The sequence below is a fragment of the Arachis ipaensis genome, chromosome B6 (genome assembly GCF_059453495.1).
Source record: "Arachis ipaensis isolate K30076 ecotype BB chromosome B6, ASM5945349v1, whole genome shotgun sequence".
In the NCBI taxonomy this organism is placed as follows: Eukaryota; Viridiplantae; Streptophyta; class Magnoliopsida; order Fabales; family Fabaceae; genus Arachis; species Arachis ipaensis.
The window spans coordinates 66,575,001-66,591,558 of record NC_142441.1 but is presented as its reverse complement, the minus strand read 5'-3'; the positions used below and the strand labels follow the sequence as shown (position 1 = coordinate 66,591,558).

The 16,558-nt window shown below is 44.8% G+C and overlaps 52 non-coding genes across 52 annotated transcripts; all 52 read right to left on the bottom strand.

Moving 5' to 3' along the window:
* Positions 1–58: 58 nt before the first annotated feature.
* LOC148559592 (5S ribosomal RNA) lies at positions 59–177 on the bottom strand. Its single transcript, XR_015889614.1, has one exon. It is a non-coding gene; the product is annotated as a 5S ribosomal RNA (ribosomal RNA).
* A 195-nt stretch (positions 178–372) lies between these two features.
* LOC148559591 (5S ribosomal RNA) lies at positions 373–491 on the bottom strand. Its single transcript, XR_015887913.1, has one exon. It is a non-coding gene; the product is annotated as a 5S ribosomal RNA (ribosomal RNA).
* Positions 492–686: 195 nt separating this feature from the next.
* Positions 687–805, bottom strand: LOC148559590 (5S ribosomal RNA). The gene has a single exon (XR_015891039.1). It is a non-coding gene; the product is annotated as a 5S ribosomal RNA (ribosomal RNA).
* A 188-nt stretch (positions 806–993) lies between these two features.
* On the bottom strand, positions 994–1,112 carry LOC148559589 (5S ribosomal RNA). Its single transcript, XR_015887902.1, has one exon. It is a non-coding gene; the product is annotated as a 5S ribosomal RNA (ribosomal RNA).
* A 198-nt stretch (positions 1,113–1,310) lies between these two features.
* On the bottom strand, positions 1,311–1,429 carry LOC148559588 (5S ribosomal RNA). The gene has a single exon (XR_015889613.1). It is a non-coding gene; the product is annotated as a 5S ribosomal RNA (ribosomal RNA).
* A 195-nt stretch (positions 1,430–1,624) lies between these two features.
* Positions 1,625–1,743, bottom strand: LOC148559587 (5S ribosomal RNA). The gene has a single exon (XR_015891233.1). It is a non-coding gene; the product is annotated as a 5S ribosomal RNA (ribosomal RNA).
* Positions 1,744–1,959: 216 nt separating this feature from the next.
* LOC148559586 (5S ribosomal RNA) lies at positions 1,960–2,078 on the bottom strand. Its single transcript, XR_015891376.1, has one exon. It is a non-coding gene; the product is annotated as a 5S ribosomal RNA (ribosomal RNA).
* Positions 2,079–2,272: 194 nt separating this feature from the next.
* Positions 2,273–2,391, bottom strand: LOC148559585 (5S ribosomal RNA). Its single transcript, XR_015889612.1, has one exon. It is a non-coding gene; the product is annotated as a 5S ribosomal RNA (ribosomal RNA).
* Positions 2,392–2,586: 195 nt separating this feature from the next.
* Positions 2,587–2,705, bottom strand: LOC148559584 (5S ribosomal RNA). Its single transcript, XR_015887891.1, has one exon. It is a non-coding gene; the product is annotated as a 5S ribosomal RNA (ribosomal RNA).
* Positions 2,706–2,899: 194 nt separating this feature from the next.
* LOC148559583 (5S ribosomal RNA) lies at positions 2,900–3,018 on the bottom strand. The gene has a single exon (XR_015891038.1). It is a non-coding gene; the product is annotated as a 5S ribosomal RNA (ribosomal RNA).
* Positions 3,019–3,206: 188 nt separating this feature from the next.
* On the bottom strand, positions 3,207–3,325 carry LOC148559582 (5S ribosomal RNA). The gene has a single exon (XR_015887879.1). It is a non-coding gene; the product is annotated as a 5S ribosomal RNA (ribosomal RNA).
* Positions 3,326–3,546: 221 nt separating this feature from the next.
* On the bottom strand, positions 3,547–3,665 carry LOC148559581 (5S ribosomal RNA). Its single transcript, XR_015891052.1, has one exon. It is a non-coding gene; the product is annotated as a 5S ribosomal RNA (ribosomal RNA).
* Positions 3,666–3,861: 196 nt separating this feature from the next.
* LOC148559580 (5S ribosomal RNA) lies at positions 3,862–3,980 on the bottom strand. The gene has a single exon (XR_015887868.1). It is a non-coding gene; the product is annotated as a 5S ribosomal RNA (ribosomal RNA).
* A 232-nt stretch (positions 3,981–4,212) lies between these two features.
* On the bottom strand, positions 4,213–4,331 carry LOC148559579 (5S ribosomal RNA). The gene has a single exon (XR_015889611.1). It is a non-coding gene; the product is annotated as a 5S ribosomal RNA (ribosomal RNA).
* A 194-nt stretch (positions 4,332–4,525) lies between these two features.
* On the bottom strand, positions 4,526–4,644 carry LOC148559578 (5S ribosomal RNA). The gene has a single exon (XR_015887857.1). It is a non-coding gene; the product is annotated as a 5S ribosomal RNA (ribosomal RNA).
* Positions 4,645–4,840: 196 nt separating this feature from the next.
* LOC148559577 (5S ribosomal RNA) lies at positions 4,841–4,959 on the bottom strand. Its single transcript, XR_015891037.1, has one exon. It is a non-coding gene; the product is annotated as a 5S ribosomal RNA (ribosomal RNA).
* Positions 4,960–5,147: 188 nt separating this feature from the next.
* On the bottom strand, positions 5,148–5,266 carry LOC148559576 (5S ribosomal RNA). Its single transcript, XR_015887846.1, has one exon. It is a non-coding gene; the product is annotated as a 5S ribosomal RNA (ribosomal RNA).
* A 199-nt stretch (positions 5,267–5,465) lies between these two features.
* On the bottom strand, positions 5,466–5,584 carry LOC148559575 (5S ribosomal RNA). Its single transcript, XR_015889610.1, has one exon. It is a non-coding gene; the product is annotated as a 5S ribosomal RNA (ribosomal RNA).
* A 192-nt stretch (positions 5,585–5,776) lies between these two features.
* LOC148559574 (5S ribosomal RNA) lies at positions 5,777–5,895 on the bottom strand. Its single transcript, XR_015891232.1, has one exon. It is a non-coding gene; the product is annotated as a 5S ribosomal RNA (ribosomal RNA).
* Positions 5,896–6,122: 227 nt separating this feature from the next.
* LOC148559573 (5S ribosomal RNA) lies at positions 6,123–6,241 on the bottom strand. The gene has a single exon (XR_015889609.1). It is a non-coding gene; the product is annotated as a 5S ribosomal RNA (ribosomal RNA).
* Positions 6,242–6,435: 194 nt separating this feature from the next.
* On the bottom strand, positions 6,436–6,554 carry LOC148559572 (5S ribosomal RNA). The gene has a single exon (XR_015887836.1). It is a non-coding gene; the product is annotated as a 5S ribosomal RNA (ribosomal RNA).
* A 192-nt stretch (positions 6,555–6,746) lies between these two features.
* Positions 6,747–6,865, bottom strand: LOC148559571 (5S ribosomal RNA). The gene has a single exon (XR_015891036.1). It is a non-coding gene; the product is annotated as a 5S ribosomal RNA (ribosomal RNA).
* A 191-nt stretch (positions 6,866–7,056) lies between these two features.
* LOC148559570 (5S ribosomal RNA) lies at positions 7,057–7,175 on the bottom strand. Its single transcript, XR_015889608.1, has one exon. It is a non-coding gene; the product is annotated as a 5S ribosomal RNA (ribosomal RNA).
* Positions 7,176–7,369: 194 nt separating this feature from the next.
* LOC148559569 (5S ribosomal RNA) lies at positions 7,370–7,488 on the bottom strand. The gene has a single exon (XR_015887825.1). It is a non-coding gene; the product is annotated as a 5S ribosomal RNA (ribosomal RNA).
* A 194-nt stretch (positions 7,489–7,682) lies between these two features.
* Positions 7,683–7,801, bottom strand: LOC148559568 (5S ribosomal RNA). The gene has a single exon (XR_015891035.1). It is a non-coding gene; the product is annotated as a 5S ribosomal RNA (ribosomal RNA).
* A 189-nt stretch (positions 7,802–7,990) lies between these two features.
* Positions 7,991–8,109, bottom strand: LOC148559567 (5S ribosomal RNA). Its single transcript, XR_015887814.1, has one exon. It is a non-coding gene; the product is annotated as a 5S ribosomal RNA (ribosomal RNA).
* Positions 8,110–8,308: 199 nt separating this feature from the next.
* LOC148559566 (5S ribosomal RNA) lies at positions 8,309–8,427 on the bottom strand. The gene has a single exon (XR_015889606.1). It is a non-coding gene; the product is annotated as a 5S ribosomal RNA (ribosomal RNA).
* A 195-nt stretch (positions 8,428–8,622) lies between these two features.
* LOC148559565 (5S ribosomal RNA) lies at positions 8,623–8,741 on the bottom strand. The gene has a single exon (XR_015891230.1). It is a non-coding gene; the product is annotated as a 5S ribosomal RNA (ribosomal RNA).
* A 221-nt stretch (positions 8,742–8,962) lies between these two features.
* On the bottom strand, positions 8,963–9,081 carry LOC148559564 (5S ribosomal RNA). Its single transcript, XR_015890243.1, has one exon. It is a non-coding gene; the product is annotated as a 5S ribosomal RNA (ribosomal RNA).
* Positions 9,082–9,275: 194 nt separating this feature from the next.
* LOC148559563 (5S ribosomal RNA) lies at positions 9,276–9,394 on the bottom strand. The gene has a single exon (XR_015887803.1). It is a non-coding gene; the product is annotated as a 5S ribosomal RNA (ribosomal RNA).
* A 227-nt stretch (positions 9,395–9,621) lies between these two features.
* Positions 9,622–9,740, bottom strand: LOC148559562 (5S ribosomal RNA). The gene has a single exon (XR_015891303.1). It is a non-coding gene; the product is annotated as a 5S ribosomal RNA (ribosomal RNA).
* A 201-nt stretch (positions 9,741–9,941) lies between these two features.
* On the bottom strand, positions 9,942–10,060 carry LOC148559561 (5S ribosomal RNA). The gene has a single exon (XR_015891718.1). It is a non-coding gene; the product is annotated as a 5S ribosomal RNA (ribosomal RNA).
* A 188-nt stretch (positions 10,061–10,248) lies between these two features.
* LOC148559560 (5S ribosomal RNA) lies at positions 10,249–10,367 on the bottom strand. The gene has a single exon (XR_015890303.1). It is a non-coding gene; the product is annotated as a 5S ribosomal RNA (ribosomal RNA).
* A 221-nt stretch (positions 10,368–10,588) lies between these two features.
* Positions 10,589–10,707, bottom strand: LOC148559559 (5S ribosomal RNA). Its single transcript, XR_015890576.1, has one exon. It is a non-coding gene; the product is annotated as a 5S ribosomal RNA (ribosomal RNA).
* A 232-nt stretch (positions 10,708–10,939) lies between these two features.
* LOC148559558 (5S ribosomal RNA) lies at positions 10,940–11,058 on the bottom strand. Its single transcript, XR_015891302.1, has one exon. It is a non-coding gene; the product is annotated as a 5S ribosomal RNA (ribosomal RNA).
* Positions 11,059–11,262: 204 nt separating this feature from the next.
* LOC148559557 (5S ribosomal RNA) lies at positions 11,263–11,381 on the bottom strand. The gene has a single exon (XR_015889605.1). It is a non-coding gene; the product is annotated as a 5S ribosomal RNA (ribosomal RNA).
* Positions 11,382–11,576: 195 nt separating this feature from the next.
* LOC148559556 (5S ribosomal RNA) lies at positions 11,577–11,695 on the bottom strand. Its single transcript, XR_015891229.1, has one exon. It is a non-coding gene; the product is annotated as a 5S ribosomal RNA (ribosomal RNA).
* A 210-nt stretch (positions 11,696–11,905) lies between these two features.
* Positions 11,906–12,024, bottom strand: LOC148559555 (5S ribosomal RNA). The gene has a single exon (XR_015890242.1). It is a non-coding gene; the product is annotated as a 5S ribosomal RNA (ribosomal RNA).
* A 193-nt stretch (positions 12,025–12,217) lies between these two features.
* Positions 12,218–12,336, bottom strand: LOC148559554 (5S ribosomal RNA). Its single transcript, XR_015887792.1, has one exon. It is a non-coding gene; the product is annotated as a 5S ribosomal RNA (ribosomal RNA).
* A 222-nt stretch (positions 12,337–12,558) lies between these two features.
* LOC148559553 (5S ribosomal RNA) lies at positions 12,559–12,677 on the bottom strand. The gene has a single exon (XR_015891301.1). It is a non-coding gene; the product is annotated as a 5S ribosomal RNA (ribosomal RNA).
* Positions 12,678–12,882: 205 nt separating this feature from the next.
* On the bottom strand, positions 12,883–13,001 carry LOC148559552 (5S ribosomal RNA). Its single transcript, XR_015891717.1, has one exon. It is a non-coding gene; the product is annotated as a 5S ribosomal RNA (ribosomal RNA).
* A 190-nt stretch (positions 13,002–13,191) lies between these two features.
* Positions 13,192–13,310, bottom strand: LOC148559551 (5S ribosomal RNA). Its single transcript, XR_015890302.1, has one exon. It is a non-coding gene; the product is annotated as a 5S ribosomal RNA (ribosomal RNA).
* Positions 13,311–13,504: 194 nt separating this feature from the next.
* On the bottom strand, positions 13,505–13,623 carry LOC148559550 (5S ribosomal RNA). The gene has a single exon (XR_015890575.1). It is a non-coding gene; the product is annotated as a 5S ribosomal RNA (ribosomal RNA).
* A 218-nt stretch (positions 13,624–13,841) lies between these two features.
* LOC148559549 (5S ribosomal RNA) lies at positions 13,842–13,960 on the bottom strand. Its single transcript, XR_015891300.1, has one exon. It is a non-coding gene; the product is annotated as a 5S ribosomal RNA (ribosomal RNA).
* Positions 13,961–14,167: 207 nt separating this feature from the next.
* LOC148559548 (5S ribosomal RNA) lies at positions 14,168–14,286 on the bottom strand. The gene has a single exon (XR_015891299.1). It is a non-coding gene; the product is annotated as a 5S ribosomal RNA (ribosomal RNA).
* A 206-nt stretch (positions 14,287–14,492) lies between these two features.
* On the bottom strand, positions 14,493–14,611 carry LOC148559547 (5S ribosomal RNA). Its single transcript, XR_015891099.1, has one exon. It is a non-coding gene; the product is annotated as a 5S ribosomal RNA (ribosomal RNA).
* Positions 14,612–14,804: 193 nt separating this feature from the next.
* LOC148559546 (5S ribosomal RNA) lies at positions 14,805–14,923 on the bottom strand. Its single transcript, XR_015889245.1, has one exon. It is a non-coding gene; the product is annotated as a 5S ribosomal RNA (ribosomal RNA).
* A 195-nt stretch (positions 14,924–15,118) lies between these two features.
* Positions 15,119–15,237, bottom strand: LOC148559545 (5S ribosomal RNA). Its single transcript, XR_015891716.1, has one exon. It is a non-coding gene; the product is annotated as a 5S ribosomal RNA (ribosomal RNA).
* A 189-nt stretch (positions 15,238–15,426) lies between these two features.
* Positions 15,427–15,545, bottom strand: LOC148559544 (5S ribosomal RNA). Its single transcript, XR_015887781.1, has one exon. It is a non-coding gene; the product is annotated as a 5S ribosomal RNA (ribosomal RNA).
* Positions 15,546–15,749: 204 nt separating this feature from the next.
* LOC148559543 (5S ribosomal RNA) lies at positions 15,750–15,868 on the bottom strand. Its single transcript, XR_015888816.1, has one exon. It is a non-coding gene; the product is annotated as a 5S ribosomal RNA (ribosomal RNA).
* A 195-nt stretch (positions 15,869–16,063) lies between these two features.
* LOC148559542 (5S ribosomal RNA) lies at positions 16,064–16,182 on the bottom strand. Its single transcript, XR_015889604.1, has one exon. It is a non-coding gene; the product is annotated as a 5S ribosomal RNA (ribosomal RNA).
* A 238-nt stretch (positions 16,183–16,420) lies between these two features.
* Positions 16,421–16,539, bottom strand: LOC148559541 (5S ribosomal RNA). The gene has a single exon (XR_015889603.1). It is a non-coding gene; the product is annotated as a 5S ribosomal RNA (ribosomal RNA).
* Between the last annotated feature and the right edge of the window lie 19 nt (positions 16,540–16,558).

The following is a 16,558-nucleotide window of genomic DNA, read 5'->3' as shown; positions in this document are numbered from 1 at the left end:
ATAGCGCCGTTTAAAGAACGAGGGTAAGAACGACGTAAAAAAAAAAAAAAAAAAAAAAGAGGTGCAACACGAGGACTTCCCAGGAGGTCACCCATCCTAGTACTACTCTCGCCCAAGCACGTTTAACTGCGGAGTTCTGATGGGATCCGGTGAATTAGTGCTGGTATGATCGCACCTATTAAAATATGCGCACATAATTAACATATGCATGTCTCGCGACGTAGGGTAAGTCGAGTTGCAAATCCTTGCGGGGCCCGTGGGAGCTTGCCTAGAATCAGGTCATTGAGACTCGCTTTAACAAAACTGTGCAAGATAGCGCCGTTTAAAGAACGAGGGTAAGCACGACGTAAAAAAAAAAAAAAAAAAAAAAAAGAGGTGCAACACGAGGACTTCCCAGGAGGTCACCCATCCTAGTACTACTCTCGCCCAAGCACGCTTAACTGCGGAGTTCTGATGGGATCCGGTGCATTAGTGCTGGTATGATCGCACCTATTAAAATATGCGCACATAATTATCATATGCATGTCTCGCGACGTAGGGTAAGTCGAGTTGCAAATCCCTGCGGGGCCCGTGGGAGCTTGCCTAAAATCAGGTCATTGAGACTCGCTTTAACTAAACTGTGCAAGATAGCGCCGTTTAAAGAACGAGGGTAAGCACGACGTAAAAAAAAAAAAAAAAAAAAAAAAGAGGTGCAACACGAGGACTTCCCAGGAAGTCACCCATCCTAGTACTACTCTCGCCCAAGCACGCTTAACTGCGGAGTTCTGATGGGATCCGTTGCATTAGTGCTGGTATGATCACACCTATTATAATATGCGCACATAATTATCATATGCATGTCTTGCGACGTAGGGTAAGTCGAGCTGCGAATCCCTGCGGGCCCGTGCGAGCTTGCCTAAAATAAGGTCATTGAGACTCGCTTTAGCTAAACTATTCAAGATAGCACCGTTTAAAGAACGAGGGCAAGCACGACGTAAAAAAAAAAAAAAAAAAGAGGTGCAACACGAGGACTTCCCAGGAGGTCACCCATCCTAGTACTACTCTCGCCCAAGCACGCTTAACTGCGGAGTTCTGATGGGATCCGGTGCATTAGTGCTGGTATGATCGCACCTATTATAATATGCGCACATAATTATCATATGCATGTCTTGCGACGTAGGGTAAGTCGAGCTGCGAATCCCTGCGGGGCCCGTGCGAGCTTGCCTAAAATGAGGTCATTGAGACTCGCTTTAGCTAAACTATTCAAGATAGCGCCGTTTAAAGAACGAGGGTAAGAACGACGTAAAAAAAAAAAAAAAAAAAAAAAAAAAGAGGTGCAACACGAGGACTTCCCAGGAGGTCACCCATCCTAGTACTACTCTCGCCCAAGCACGTTTAACTGCGGAGTTCTGATGGGATCCGGTGAATTAGTGCTGGTATGATCGCACCTATTAAAATATGCGCACATAATTAACATATGCATGTCTCGCGACGTAGGGTAAGTCGAGTTGCAAATCCTTGCGGGGCCCGTGGGAGCTTGCCTAGAATCAGGTCATTGAGACTCGCTTTAACAAAACTGTGCAAGATAGCGCCGTTTAAAGAACGAGGGTAAGCACGACGTAAAAAAAAAAAAAAAAAAAAAAAAGAGGTGCAACACGAGGACTTCCCAGGAGGTCACCCATCCTAGTACTACTCTCGCCCAAGCATGCTTAACTGCGGAGTTCTGATGGGATCTGGTGAATTAGTGCTGGTATGATCGCACCTATTAAAATATGCGCACATAATTATCATATGCATGTCTCGCGACGTAGGGTAAGTCGAGTTGCAAATCCCTGCGGGGCCCGTGGGAGCTTGCCTAAAATCAGGTCATTGAGACTCGCTTTAACAAAACTGTGCAAGATAGCGCCGTTTAAAGAACGAGGGTAAGCACGACGTAAAAAAAAAAAAAAAAAAAAAAAAAAAAAAAAAAAAAAAAAAAAAGAGGTGCAACAAGAGGACTTCCCAGGAGGTCACCCATCCTAGTACTACTCTCGCCCAAGCACGCTTAACTGCGGAGTTCTGATGGGATCCGGTGCATTAGTGCTGTTATGATCGCACCTATTAAAATATGCGCACATAATTATCATATGCATGTCTCGCGACGTAGGGTAAGTCGAGTTGCAAATCCCTGCGGGGCCCGTGGGAGCTTGCCTAAAATCAGGTCATTGAGACTCGCTTTAACTAAACTGTGCAAGATAGCGCCGTTTAAAGAACGAGGGTAAGCACGACGTAAAAAAAAAAAAAAAAAAAAAAAGAGGTGCAACACGAGGACTTCCCAGGAGGTCACCCATCCTAGTACTACTCTCGCCCAAGCACGTTTAACTGCGGAGTTCTGATGGGATCCGGTGAATTAGTGCTGGTATGATCGCACCTATTAAAATATGCGCACATAATTAACATATGCATGTCTCGCGACGTAGGGTAAGTCGAGTTGCAAATCCTTGCGGGGCCCGTGGGAGCTTGCCTAGAATCAGGTCATTGAGACTCGCTTTAACAAAACTGTGCAAGATAGCGCCGTTTAAAGAACGAGGGTAAGCACGACGTAAAAAAAAAAAAAAAAAAAAAAAAGAGGTGCAACACGAGGACTTCCCAGGAGGTCACCCATCCTAGTACTACTCTCGCCCAAGCACGCTTAACTGCGGAGTTCTGATGGGATCCGGTGCATTAGTGCTGGTATGATCGCACCTATTAAAATATGCGCACATAATTATCATATGCATGTCTCGCAACGTAGGGTAAGTCGAGTTGCAAATCCCTGCGGGGCCCGTGGGAGCTTGCCTAAAATCAGGTCATTGAGACTCGCTTTAACTAAACTGTGCAAGATAGCGCCGTTTAAAGAACGAGGGTAAGCACGACGTAAAAAAAAAAAAAAAAAAAAAAAGAGGTGCAACACGAGGACTTCCCAGGAAGTCACCCATCCTAGTACTACTCTCGCCCAAGCACGCTTAACTGCGGAGTTCTGATGGGATCCGTTGCATTAGTGCTGGTATGATCACACCTATTATAATAAGCGCACATAATTATCATATGCATGTCTTGCGACGTAGGGTAAGTCGAGCTGCGAATCCCTGCGGGCCCGTGCGAGCTTGCCTAAAATAAGGTCATTGAGACTCGCTTTAGCTAAACTATTCAAGATAGCACCGTTTAAAGAACGAGGGCAAGCACGACGTAAAAAAAAAAAAAAAAAAGAGGTGCAACACGAGGACTTCCCAGGAGGTCACCCATCCTAGTACTACTCTCGCCCAAGCACGCTTAACTGCGGAGTTCTGATGGGATCCGGTGCATTAGTGCTGGTATGATCGCACCTATTAAAATATGCGCACATAATTATCATATGCATGTCTCGCGACGTAGGGTAAGTCGAGTTGCAAATCCCTGCGGGGCCCGTGGGAGCTTGCCTAAAATCAGGTCATTGAGACTCGCTTTAACAAAACTGTGCAAGATAGCGCCGTTTAAAGAACGAGGGTAAGCACGACGTAAAAAAAAAAAAAAAAAAAAAAAAAAAAAAAAAAAAAAAAAAAAAAAAAAGAGGTGCAACACGAGGACTTCCCAGGAGGTCACCCATCCTAGTACTACTCTCGCCCAAGCACGCTTAACTGCGGAGTTCTGATGGGATCCGATGCATTAGTGCTGTTATGATCGCACCTATTAAAATATGCGCACATAATTATCATATGCATGTCTCGCGACGTAGGGTAAGTCGAGTTGCAAATCCCTGCGGGGCCCGTGGGAGCTTGCCTAAAATCAGGTCATTGAGACTCGCTTTAACTAAACTGTGCAAGATAGCGCCGTTTAAAGAACGAGGGTAAGCACGACGTAAAAAAAAAAAAAAAAAAAAAAAAAGAGGTGCAACACGAGGACTTCCCAGGAGGTCACCCATCCTAGTACTACTCTCGCCCAAGCACGCTTAACTGCGGAGTTCTGATGGGATCCGGTGCATTAGTGCTGGTATGATCGCACCTATTAAAATATGCGCACATAATTATCATATGCATGTCTCGCGACGTAGGGTAAGTCGAGTTGCAAATCCCTGCGGGGCCCGTGGGAGCTTGCCTAAAATCAGGTCATTGAGACTCGCTTTAACAAAACTGTGCAAGATAGCGCCGTTTAAAGAACGAGGGTAAGCACGACGTAAAAAAAAAAAAAAAAAAAAAAAAAAAAAAAAAAAAAAAAAAAAAAAAAAAAAAAAAAAAAGAGGTGCAACACGAGGACTTCCCAGGAGGTCACCCATCCTAGTACTACTCTCGCCCAAGCACGTTTAACTGCGGAGTTCTGATGGGATCCGGTGAATTAGTGCTGGTATGATCGCACCTATTAAAATATGCGCACATAATTAACATATGCATGTCTCGCGACGTAGGGTAAGTCGAGTTGCAAATCCTTGCGGGGCCCGTGGGAGCTTGCCTAGAATCAGGTCATTGAGACTCGCTTTAACAAAACTGTGCAAGATAGCGCCGTTTAAAGAACGAGGGTAAGCACGACGTAAAAAAAAAAAAAAAAAAAAAAAGAGGTGCAACACGAGGACTTCCCAGGAGGTCACCCATCCTAGTACTACTCTCGCCCAAGCACGCTTAACTGCGGAGTTCTGATGGGATCCGGTGCATTAGTGCTGGTATGATCGCACCTATTAAAATATGCGCACATAATTATCATATGCATGTCTCGCGACGTAGGGTAAGTCGAGTTGCAAATCCCTGCGGGGCCCGTGGGAGCTTGCCTAAAATCAGGTCATTGAGACTCGCTTTAACTAAACTGTGCAAGATAGCGCCGTTTAAAGAACGAGGGTAAGCACGACGTAAAAAAAAAAAAAAAAAAAAAAAAAGAGGTGCAACACGAGGACTTCCCAGGAAGTCACCCATCCTAGTACTACTCTCGCCCAAGCACGCTTAACTGCGGAGTTCTGATGGGATCCGTTGCATTAGTGCTGGTATGATCACACCTATTATAATATGCGCACATAATTATCATATGCATGTCTTGCGACGTAGGGTAAGTCGAGCTGCGAATCCCTGCGGGCCCGTGCGAGCTTGCCTAAAATAAGGTCATTGAGACTCGCTTTAGCTAAACTATTCAAGATAGCACCGTTTAAAGAACGAGGGCAAGCACGACGTAAAAAAAAAAAAAAAAAAGAGGTGCAACACGAGGACTTCCCAGGAGGTCACCCATCCTAGTACTACTCTCGCCCAAGCACGCTTAACTGCGGAGTTCTGATGGGATCCGGTGCATTAGTGCTGGTATGATCGCACCTATTATAATATGCGCACATAATTATCATATGCATGTCTTGCGACGTAGGGTAAGTCGAGCTGTGAATCCCTGCGGGGCCCGTGCGAGCTTGCCTAAAATGAGGTCATTGAGACTCGCTTTAGCTAAACTATTCAAGATAGCGCCGTTTAAAGAACGAGGGTAAGAACGACGTAAAAAAAAAAAAAAAAAAAAAAAAAAAAGAGGTGCAACACGAGGACTTCCCAGGAGGTCACCCATCCTAGTACTACTCTCGCCCAAGCACGTTTAACTGCGGAGTTCTGATGGGATCCGGTGAATTAGTGCTGGTATGATCGCACCTATTAAAATATGCGCACATAATTAACATATGCATGTCTCGCGACGTAGGGTAAGTCGAGTTGCAAATCCTTGCGGGGCCCGTGGGAGCTTGCCTAGAATCAGGTCATTGAGACTCGCTTTAACAAAACTGTGCAAGATAGCGCCGTTTAAAGAACGAGGGTAAGCACGACGTAAAAAAAAAAAAAAAAAAAAAGAGGTGCAACACGAGGACTTCCCAGGAGGTCACCCATCCTAGTACTACTCTCGCCCAAGCATGCTTAACTGCGGAGTTCTGATGGGATCTGGTGAATTAGTGCTGGTATGATCGCACCTATTAAAATATGCGCACATAATTATCATATGCATGTCTCGCGACGTAGGGTAAGTCGAGTTGCAAATCCCTGCGGGGCCCGTGGGAGCTTGCCTAAAATCAGGTCATTGAGACTCGCTTTAACAAAACTGTGCAAGATAGCGCCGTTTAAAGAACGAGGGTAAGCACGACGTAAAAAAAAAAAAAAAAAAAAAAAAAAAAAAAAAAAAAAAAAAAAAAAAAAAAAAAAGAGGTGCAACACGAGGACTTCCCAGGAGGTCACCCATCCTAGTACTACTCTCGCCCAAGCACGTTTAACTGCGGAGTTCTGATGGGATCCGGTGAATTAGTGCTGGTATGATCGCACCTATTAAAATATGCGCACATAATTAACATATGCATGTCTCGCGACGTAGGGTAAGTCGAGTTGCAAATCCTTGCGGGGCCCGTGGGAGCTTGCCTAGAATCAGGTCATTGAGACTCGCTTTAACAAAACTGTGCAAGATAGCGCCGTTTAAAGAACGAGGGTAAGCACGACGTAAAAAAAAAAAAAAAAAAAAAAAGAGGTGCAACACGAGGACTTCCCAGGAGGTCACCCATCCTAGTACTACTCTCGCCCAAGCACGCTTAACTGCGGAGTTCTGATGGGATCCGGTGCATTAGTGCTGGTATGATCGCACCTATTAAAATATGCGCACATAATTATCATATGCATGTCTCGCGACGTAGGGTAAGTCGAGTTGCAAATCCCTGCGGGGCCCGTGGGAGCTTGCCTAAAATCAGGTCATTGAGACTCGCTTTAACTAAACTGTGCAAGATAGCGCCGTTTAAAGAACGAGGGTAAGCACGACGTAAAAAAAAAAAAAAAAAAAAAGAGGTGCAACACGAGGACTTCCCAGGAAGTCACCCATCCTAGTACTACTCTCGCCCAAGCACGCTTAACTGCGGAGTTCTGATGGGATCCGTTGCATTAGTGCTGGTATGATCACACCTATTATAATATGCGCACATAATTATCATATGCATGTCTTGCGACGTAGGGTAAGTCGAGCTGCGAATCCCTGCGGGGCCCGTGCGAGCTTGCCTAAAATGAGGTCATTGAGACTCGCTTTAGCTAAACTATTCAAGATAGCGCCGTTTAAAGAACGAGGGTAAGAACGACGTAAAAAAAAAAAAAAAAAAAAGAGGTGCAACACGAGGACTTCCCAGGAGGTCACCCATCCTAGTACTACTCTCGCCCAAGCACGTTTAACTGCGGAGTTCTGATGGGATCCGGTGAATTAGTGCTGGTATGATCGCACCTATTAAAATATGCGCACATAATTAACATATGCATGTCTCGCGACGTAGGGTAAGTCGAGTTGCAAATCCTTGCGGGGCCCGTGGGAGCTTGCCTAGAATCAGGTCATTGAGACTCGCTTTAACAAAACTGTGCAAGATAGCGCCGTTTAAAGAACGAGGGTAAGCACGACGTAAAAAAAAAAAAAAAAAAAAAAAGAGGTGCAACACGAGGACTTCCCAGGAGGTCACCCATCCTAGTACTACTCTCGCCCAAGCACGCTTAACTGCGGAGTTCTGATGGGATCCGGTGCATTAGTGCTGGTATGATCGCACCTATTAAAATATGCGCACATAATTATCATATGCATGTCTCGCGACGTAGGGTAAGTCGAGTTGCAAATCCCTGCGGGGCCCGTGGGAGCTTGCCTAAAATCAGGTCATTGAGACTCGCTTTAACTAAACTGTGCAAGATAGCGCCGTTTAAAGAACGAGGGTAAGCACGACGTAAAAAAAAAAAAAAAAAAAAAAAGAGGTGCAACACGAGGACTTCCCAGGAAGTCACCCATCCTAGTACTACTCTCGCCCAAGCACGCTTAACTGCGGAGTTCTGATGGGATCCGTTGCATTAGTGCTGGTATGATCACACCTATTATAATATGCGCACATAATTATCATATGCATGTCTTGCGACGTAGGGTAAGTCGAGCTGCGAATCCCTGCGGGCCCGTGCGAGCTTGCCTAAAATAAGGTCATTGAGACTCGCTTTAGCTAAACTATTCAAGATAGCACCGTTTAAAGAACGAGGGCAAGCACGACGTAAAAAAAAAAAAAAAAAAAGAGGTGCAACACGAGGACTTCCCAGGAGGTCACCCATCCTAGTACTACTCTCGCCCAAGCACGCTTAACTGCGGAGTTCTGATGGGATCCGGTGCATTAGTGCTGGTATGATCGCACCTATTATAATATGCGCACATAATTATCATATGCATGTCTTGCGACGTAGGGTAAGTCGAGCTGCGAATCCCTGCGGGGCCCGTGCGAGCTTGCCTAAAATGAGGTCATTGAGACTCGCTTTAGCTAAACTATTCAAGATAGCGCCGTTTAAAGAACGAGGGTAAGAACGACGTAAAAAAAAAAAAAAAAAAAAAAAAAAAAGAGGTGCAACACGAGGACTTCCCAGGAGGTCACCCATCCTAGTACTACTCTCGCCCAAGCACGTTTAACTGCGGAGTTCTGATGGGATCCGGTGAATTAGTGCTGGTATGATCGCACCTATTAAAATATGCGCACATAATTAACATATGCATGTCTCGCGACGTAGGGTAAGTCGAGTTGCAAATCCTTGCGGGGCCCGTGGGAGCTTGCCTAGAATCAGGTCATTGAGACTCGCTTTAACAAAACTGTGCAAGATAGCGCCGTTTAAAGAACGAGGGTAAGCACGACGTAAAAAAAAAAAAAAAAAAAAAAAAGAGGTGCAACACGAGGACTTCCCAGGAGGTCACCCATCCTAGTACTACTCTCGCCCAAGCATGCTTAACTGCGGAGTTCTGATGGGATCTGGTGAATTAGTGCTGGTATGATCGCACCTATTAAAATATGCGCACATAATTATCATATGCATGTCTCGCGACGTAGGGTAAGTCGAGTTGCAAATCCCTGCGGGGCCCGTGGGAGCTTGCCTAAAATCAGGTCATTGAGACTCGCTTTAACAAAACTGTGCAAGATAGCGCCGTTTAAAGAACGAGGGTAAGCACGACGTAAAAAAAAAAAAAAAAAAAAAAAAAAAAAAAAAAAAAAAAAAAAAAAAAAGAGGTGCAACACGAGGACTTCCCAGGAGGTCACCCATCCTAGTACTACTCTCGCCCAAGCACGCTTAACTGCGGAGTTCTGATGGGATCCGGTGCATTAGTGCTGTTATGATCGCACCTATTAAAATATGCGCACATAATTATCATATGCATGTCTCGCGACGTAGGGTAAGTCGAGTTGCAAATCCCTGCGGGGCTCGTGGGAGCTTGCCTAAAATCAGGTCATTGAGACTCGCTTTAACTAAACTGTGCAAGATAGCGCCGTTTAAAGAACGAGGGTAAGCACGACGTAAAAAAAAAAAAAAAAAAAAAAAGAGGTGCAACACGAGGACTTCCCAGGAGGTCACCCATCCTAGTACTACTCTCGCCCAAGCACGCTTAACTGCGGAGTTCTGATGGGATCCGGTGCATTAGTGCTGGTATGATCGCACCTATTAAAATATGCGCACATAATTATCATATGCATGTCTCGCGACGTAGGGTAAGTCGAGTTGCAAATCCCTGCGGGGCCCGTGGGAGCTTGCCTAAAATCAGGTCATTGAGACTCGCTTTAACAAAACTGTGCAAGATAGCGCCGTTTAAAGAACGAGGGTAAGCACGACGTAAAAAAAAAAAAAAAAAAAAAAAAAAAAAAAAAAAAAAAAAAAAAAAAAAAAAAAAGAGGTGCAACACGAGGACTTCCCAGGAGGTCACCCATCCTAGTACTACTCTCGCCCAAGCACGTTTAACTGCGGAGTTCTGATGGGATCCGGTGAATTATAGCTGGTATGATCGCACCTATTAAAATATGCGCACATAATTATCATACGCATGTCTCGTGACGTAGGGTAAGTCGAGTTGCAAATCCCTGCGGGGCCCGTGGGAGCTTGCCTAAAATCAGGTCATTGAGACTCGCTTTAACAAAACTGTGCAAGATAGCGCCGTTTAAAGAACGAGGGTAAGCACGACGTAAAAAAAAAAAAAAAAAAAAAAAAAAAAAAGAGGTGAAACACGAGGACTTCCCAGGAAGTCACCCATCCTAGTACTACTCTCGCCCAAGCACGCTTAACTGCGGAGTTCTGATGGGATCCGTTGCATTAGTGCTGGTATGATCACACCTATTATAATATGCGCACATAATTATCATATGCATGTCTTGCGACGTAGGGTAAGTCGAGCTGCGAATCCCTGCGGGCCCGTGCGAGCTTGCCTAAAATAAGGTCATTGAGACTCGCTTTAGCTAAACTATTCAAGATAGCACCGTTTAAAGAACGAGGGCAAGCACGACGTAAAAAAAAAAAAAAAAAAGAGGTGCAACACGAGGACTTCCCAGGAGGTCACCCATCCTAGTAGTACTCTCGCCCAAGCACGCTTAACTGCGGAGTTCTGATGGGATCCGGTGCATTAGTGCTGGTATGATCGCACCTATTATAATATGCGCACATAATTATCATATGCATGTCTTGCGACGTAGGGTAAGTCGAGCTGCGAATCCCTGCGGGGCCCGTGCGAGCTTGCCTAAAATGAGGTCATTGAGACTCGCTTTAGCTAAACTATTCAAGATAGCGCCGTTTAAAGAACGAGGGTAAGCACGACGTAAAAAAAAAAAAAAAAAAAAAAAAAAAAAAAAAAAAAAAAAAAAAAAAAAGAGGTGCAACACGAGGACTTCCCAGGAGGTCACCCATCCTAGTACTACTCTCGCCGAAGCACGCTTAACTGCGGAGTTCTGATGGGATCCGGTGCATTAGTGCTGGTATGATCGCACCTATTAAAATATGCGCACATAATTATCATATGCATGTCTCGCGACGTAGGGTAAGTCGAGTTGCAAATCCCTGCGGGGCCCGTGGGAGCTTGCCTAAAATCAGGTCATTGAGACTCGCTTTAACAAAACTGTGCAAGATAGCGCCGTTTAAAGAACGAGGGTAAGCACGACGTAAAAAAAAAAAAAAAAAAAAAAAAAAAAAAAAAAAAAAAAAAAAAAAAAAAAAAAAAAAAAGAGGTGCAACACGAGGACTTCCCAGGAGGTCACCCATCCTAGTACTACTCTCGCCCAAGCACGTTTAACTGCGGAGTTCTGATGGGATCCGGTGAATTATAGCTGGTATGATCGCACCTATTAAAATATGCGCACATAATTATCATATGCATGTCTCGCGACGTAGGGTAAGTCAAGTTGCAAATCCCTGCGGGGCCCGTGGGAGCTTGCCTAAAATCAGGTCATTGAGACTCGCTTTAACAAAACTGTGCAAGATAGCGCCGTTTAAAGAACGAGGGTAAGCACGACGTAAAAAAAAAAAAAAAAAAAAAAAAAAAAAAAAAGAGGTGCAACACGAGGACTTCCCAGGAGGTCACCCATCCTAGTACTACTCTCGCCCAAGCACGTTTAACTGCGGAGTTCTGATGGGATCCGGTGAATTAGTGCTGGTATGATCGCACCTATTATAATATGCGCACATAATTAACATATGCATGTCTCGCGACGTAGGGTAAGTCGAGTTGCAAATCCTTGTGGGGCCCGTGGGAGCTTGCCTAGAATCAGGTCATTGAGACTCGCTTTAACAAAACTGTGCAAGATAGCGCCGTTTAAAGAACGAGGGTAAGCACGACGTAAAAAAAAAAAAAAAAAAAAAAAAGAGGTGCAACACGAGGACTTCCCAGGAGGTCACCCATCCTAGTACTACTCTCGCCCAAGCATGCTTAACTGCGGAGTTCTGATGGGATCTGGTGAATTAGTGCTGGTATGATCGCACCTATTAAAATATGCGCACATAATTATCATATGCATGTCTCGCGACGTAGGGTAAGTCGAGTTGCAAATCCCTGCGGGGCCCGTGGGAGCTTGCCTAAAATCAGGTCATTGAGACTCGCTTTAACAAAACTGTGCAAGATAGCGCCGTTTAAAGAACGAGGGTAAGCACGACGTAAAAAAAAAAAAAAAAAAAAAAAAAAAAAAAAAAAAAAAGAGGTGCAACACGAGGACTTCCCAGGAGGTCACCCATCCTAGTACTACTCTCGCCCAAGCACGCTTAACTGCGGAGTTCTGATGGGATCCGGTGCATTAGTGCTGTTATGATCGCACCTATTAAAATATGCGCACATAATTATCATATGCATGTCTCGCGACGTAGGGTAAGTCGAGTTGCAAATCCCTGCGGGGCCCGTGGGAGCTTGCCTAAAATCAGGTCATTGAGACTCGCTTTAACTAAACTGTGCAAGATAGCGCCGTTTAAAGAACGAGGGTAAGCACGACGTAAAAAAAAAAAAAAAAAAAAAAGAGGTGCAACACGAGGACTTCCCAGGAGGTCACCCATCCTAGTACTACTCTCGCCCAAGCACGCTTAACTGCGGAGTTCTGATGGGATCCGGTGCATTAGTGCTGGTATGATCGCACCTATTAAAATATGCGCACATAATTATCATATGCATGTCTCGCGACGTAGGGTAAGTCGAGTTGCAAATCCCTGCGGGGCCCGTGGGAGCTTGCCTAAAATCAGGTCATTGAGACTCGCTTTAACAAAACTGTGCAAGATAGCGCCGTTTAAAGAACGAGGGTAAGCACGACGTAAAAAAAAAAAAAAAAAAAAAAAAAAAAAAAAAAAAAAAAAAAAAAAAAAAGAGGTGCAACACGAGGACTTCCCAGGAGGTCACCCATCCTAGTACTACTCTCGCCCAAGCACGTTTAACTGCGGAGTTCTGATGGGATCCGGTGAATTATAGCTGGTATGATCGCACCTATTAAAATATGCGCACATAATTATCATATGCATGTCTCGCGACGTAGGGTAAGTCGAGTTGCAAATCCCTGCGGGGCCCGTGGGAGCTTGCCTAAAATCAGGTCATTGAGACTCGCTTTATCAAAACTGTGCAAGATAGCGCCGTTTAAAGAACGAGGGTAAGCACGACGTAAAAAAAAAAAAAAAAAAAAAAAAAAAAAAAAAAGAGGTGAAACACGAGGACTTCCCAGGAAGTCACCCATCCTAGTACTACTCTCGCCCAAGCACGCTTAACTGCGGAGTTCTGATGGGATCCGTTGCATTAGTGCTGGTATGATCACACCTATTATAATATGCGCACATAATTATCATATGCATGTCTTGCGACGTAGGGTAAGTCGAGCTGCGAATCCCTGCGGGCCCGTGCGAGCTTGCCTAAAATAAGGTCATTGAGACTCGCTTTAGCTAAACTATTCAAGATAGCACCGTTTAAAGAACGAGGGCAAGCACGACGTAAAAAAAAAAAAAAAAAAAAGAGGTGCAACACGAGGACTTCCCAGGAGGTCACCCATCCTAGTAGTACTCTCGCCCAAGCACGCTTAACTGCGGAGTTCTGATGGGATCCGGTGCATTAGTGCTGGTATGATCGCACCTATTATAATATGCGCACATAATTATCATATGCATGTCTTGCGACGTAGGGTAAGTCGAGCTGCGAATCCCTGCGGGGCCCGTGCGAGCTTGCCTAAAATGAGGTCATTGAGACTCGCTTTAGCTAAACTATTCAAGATAGCGCCGTTTAAAGAACGAGGGTAAGCACGACGTAAAAAAAAAAAAAAAAAAAAAAAGAGGTGCAACACGAGGACTTCCCAGGAGGTCACCCATCCTAGTACTACTCTCGCCGAAGCACGCTTAACTGCGGAGTTCTGATGGGATCCGGTGCATTAGTGCTGGTATGATCGCACCTATTAAAATATGCGCACATAATTATCATATGCATGTCTCGCGACGTAGGGTAAGTCGAGTTGCAAATCCCTGCGGGGCCCGTGGGAGCTTGCCTAAAATCAGGTCATTGAGACTCGCTTTAACAAAACTGTGCAAGATAGCGCCGTTTAAAGAACGAGGGTAAGCACGACGTAAAAAAAAAAAAAAAAAAAAAAAAAAAAAAAAAAAAAAAAAAAAAAAGAGGTGCAACACGAGGACTTCCCAGGAGGTCACCCATCCTAGTACTACTCTCGCCCAAGCACGTTTAACTGCGGAGTTCTGATGGGATCCGGTGAATTATAGCTGGTATGATCGCACCTATTAAAATATGCGCACATAATTATCATATGCATGTCTCGCGACGTAGGGTAAGTCAAGTTGCAAATCCCTGCGGGGCCCGTGGGAGCTTGCCTAAAATCAGGTCATTGAGACTCGCTTTAACAAAACTGTGCAAGATAGCGCCGTTTAAAGAACGAGGGTAAGCACGACGTAAAAAAAAAAAAAAAAAAAAAAAAAAAAAAAAAAATGAGGTGCAACACGAGGACTTCCCAGGAGGTCACCCATCCTAGTACTACTCTCGCCCAAGCACGTTTAACTGCGGAGTTCTGATGGGATCCGGTGAATTATAGCTGGTATGATCGCACCTATTAAAATATGCGCACATAATTATCATATGCATGTCTCGCGACGTAGGGTAAGTCAAGTTGCAAATCCCTGCGGGGCCCGTGGGAGCTTGCCTAAAATCAGGTCATTGAGACTCGCTTTAACAAAACTGTGCAAGATAGCGCCGTTTAAAGAACGAGGGTAAGCACGACGTAAAAAAAAAAAAAAAAAAAAAAAAAAAAAAAAAATGAGGTGCAACACGAGGACTTCCCAGGAGGTCACCCATCCTAGTACTACTCTCGCCCAAGCACGCTTAACTGCGGAGTTCTGATGGGATCCGGTGCATTAGTGCTGTTATGATCGCTCCTATTAAAATATGCGCACATAATTATCATATGCATGTCTCGCGACGTAGGGTAAGTCGAGTTGCAAATCCCTGCGGGGCCCGTGGGAGCTTGCCTAAAATCAGGTCATTGAGACTCGCTTTAACTAAACTGTGCAAGATAGCGCCGTTTAAAGAACGAGGGTAAGCACGACGTAAAAAAAAAAAAAAAAAAAAAAGAGGTGCAACACGAGGACTTCCCAGGAGGTCACCCATCCTAGTACTACTCTCGCCCAAACACGCTTAACTGCGGAGTTCTGATGGGATCCGGTGCATTAGTGCTGGTATGATCGCACCTATTAAAATATGCGCACATAATTATCATATGCATGTCTCGCGACGTAGGGTAAGTCGAGTTGCAAATCCCTGCGGGGCCCGTGGGAGCTTGCCTAAAATCAGGTCATTGAGACTCGCTTTAACAAAACTGTGCAAGATAGCGCCGTTTAAAGAACGAGGGTAAGCACGACGTAAAAAAAAAAAAAAAAAAAAAAAAGAGGTGAAACACGAGGACTTCCCAGGAAGTCACCCATCCTAGTACTACTCTCGCCCAAGCACGCTTAACTGCGGAGTTCTGATGGGATCCGTTGCATTAGTGCTGGTATGATCACACCTATTATAATATGCGCACATAATTATCATATGCATGTCTTGCGACGTAGGGTAAGTCGAGCTGCGAATCCCTGCGGGCCCGTGCGAGCTTGCCTAAAATAAGGTCATTGAGACTCGCTTTAGCTAAACTATTCAAGATAGCACCGTTTAAAGAACGAGGGCAAGCACGACGTAAAAAAAAAAAAAAAAAAAGAGGTGCAACACGAGGACTTCCCAGGAGGTCACCCATCCTAGTACTACTCTCGCCCAAGCACGCTTAACTGCGGAGTTCTGATGGGATCCGGTGCATTAGTGCTGGTATGATCGCACCTATTATAATATGCGCACATAATTATGATATGCATGTCTTGCGACGTAGGGTAAGTCGAGCTGCGAATCCCTGCGGGGCCCGTGCGAGCTTGCCTAAAATGAGGTCATTGAGACTCGCTTTAGCTAAACTATTCAACATAGCGCCGTTTAAAGAACGAGGGTAAGCACGACGTAAAAAAAAAAAAAAAAAAAAAAAAAAAAAAAAAGAGGTGCAACACGAGGACTTCCCAGGAGGTCACCCATCCTAGTACTACTCTCGCCCAAGCACGCTTAACTGCGGAGTTCTGATGGGATCCGGTGCATTAGTGCTGGTATGATCACACCTATTATAATATGCGCACATAATTATCATATGCATGTCTTGCGACGTAGGGTAAGTCGAGCTGCGAATCCCTGCGGGGCCCGTGCGAGCTTGCCTAAAATGAGGTCATTGAGACTCGCTTTAGCTAAACTATTCAAGATAGCGCCGTTTAAAGAACGAGGGTAAGAACGACGTAAAAAAAAAAAAAAAAAAAAAAAAGAGGTGCAACACGAGGACTTCCCAGGAGGTCACCCATCCTAGTACTACTCTCGCCCAAGCACGTTTAACTGCGGAGTTCTGATGGGATCCGGTGAATTAGTGCTGGTATGATCGCACCTATTAAAATATGCGCACATAATTAACATATGCATGTCTCGCGACGTAGGGTAAGTCGAGTTGCAAATCCTTGCGGGGCCCGTGGGAGCTTGCCTAGAATCAGGTCATTGAGACTCGCTTTAACAAAACTGTGCAAGATAGCGCCGTTTAAAGAACGAGGGTAAGCACGACGTAAAAAAAAAAAAAAAAAAAAAAAAAAAAAAAAAAAAAAAAAAAAAAAAAAAAAAAAAAAAAAAAAAAGAGGTGCAACACGAGGACTTCCCAGGAGGTCACCCATCCTAGTACTACTCTCGCCCAAGCACGTTTAACTGCGGAGTTCTGATGGGATCCGGTGAATTAGTGCTGGTATGATCGCACCTATTAAAATATGCGCACATA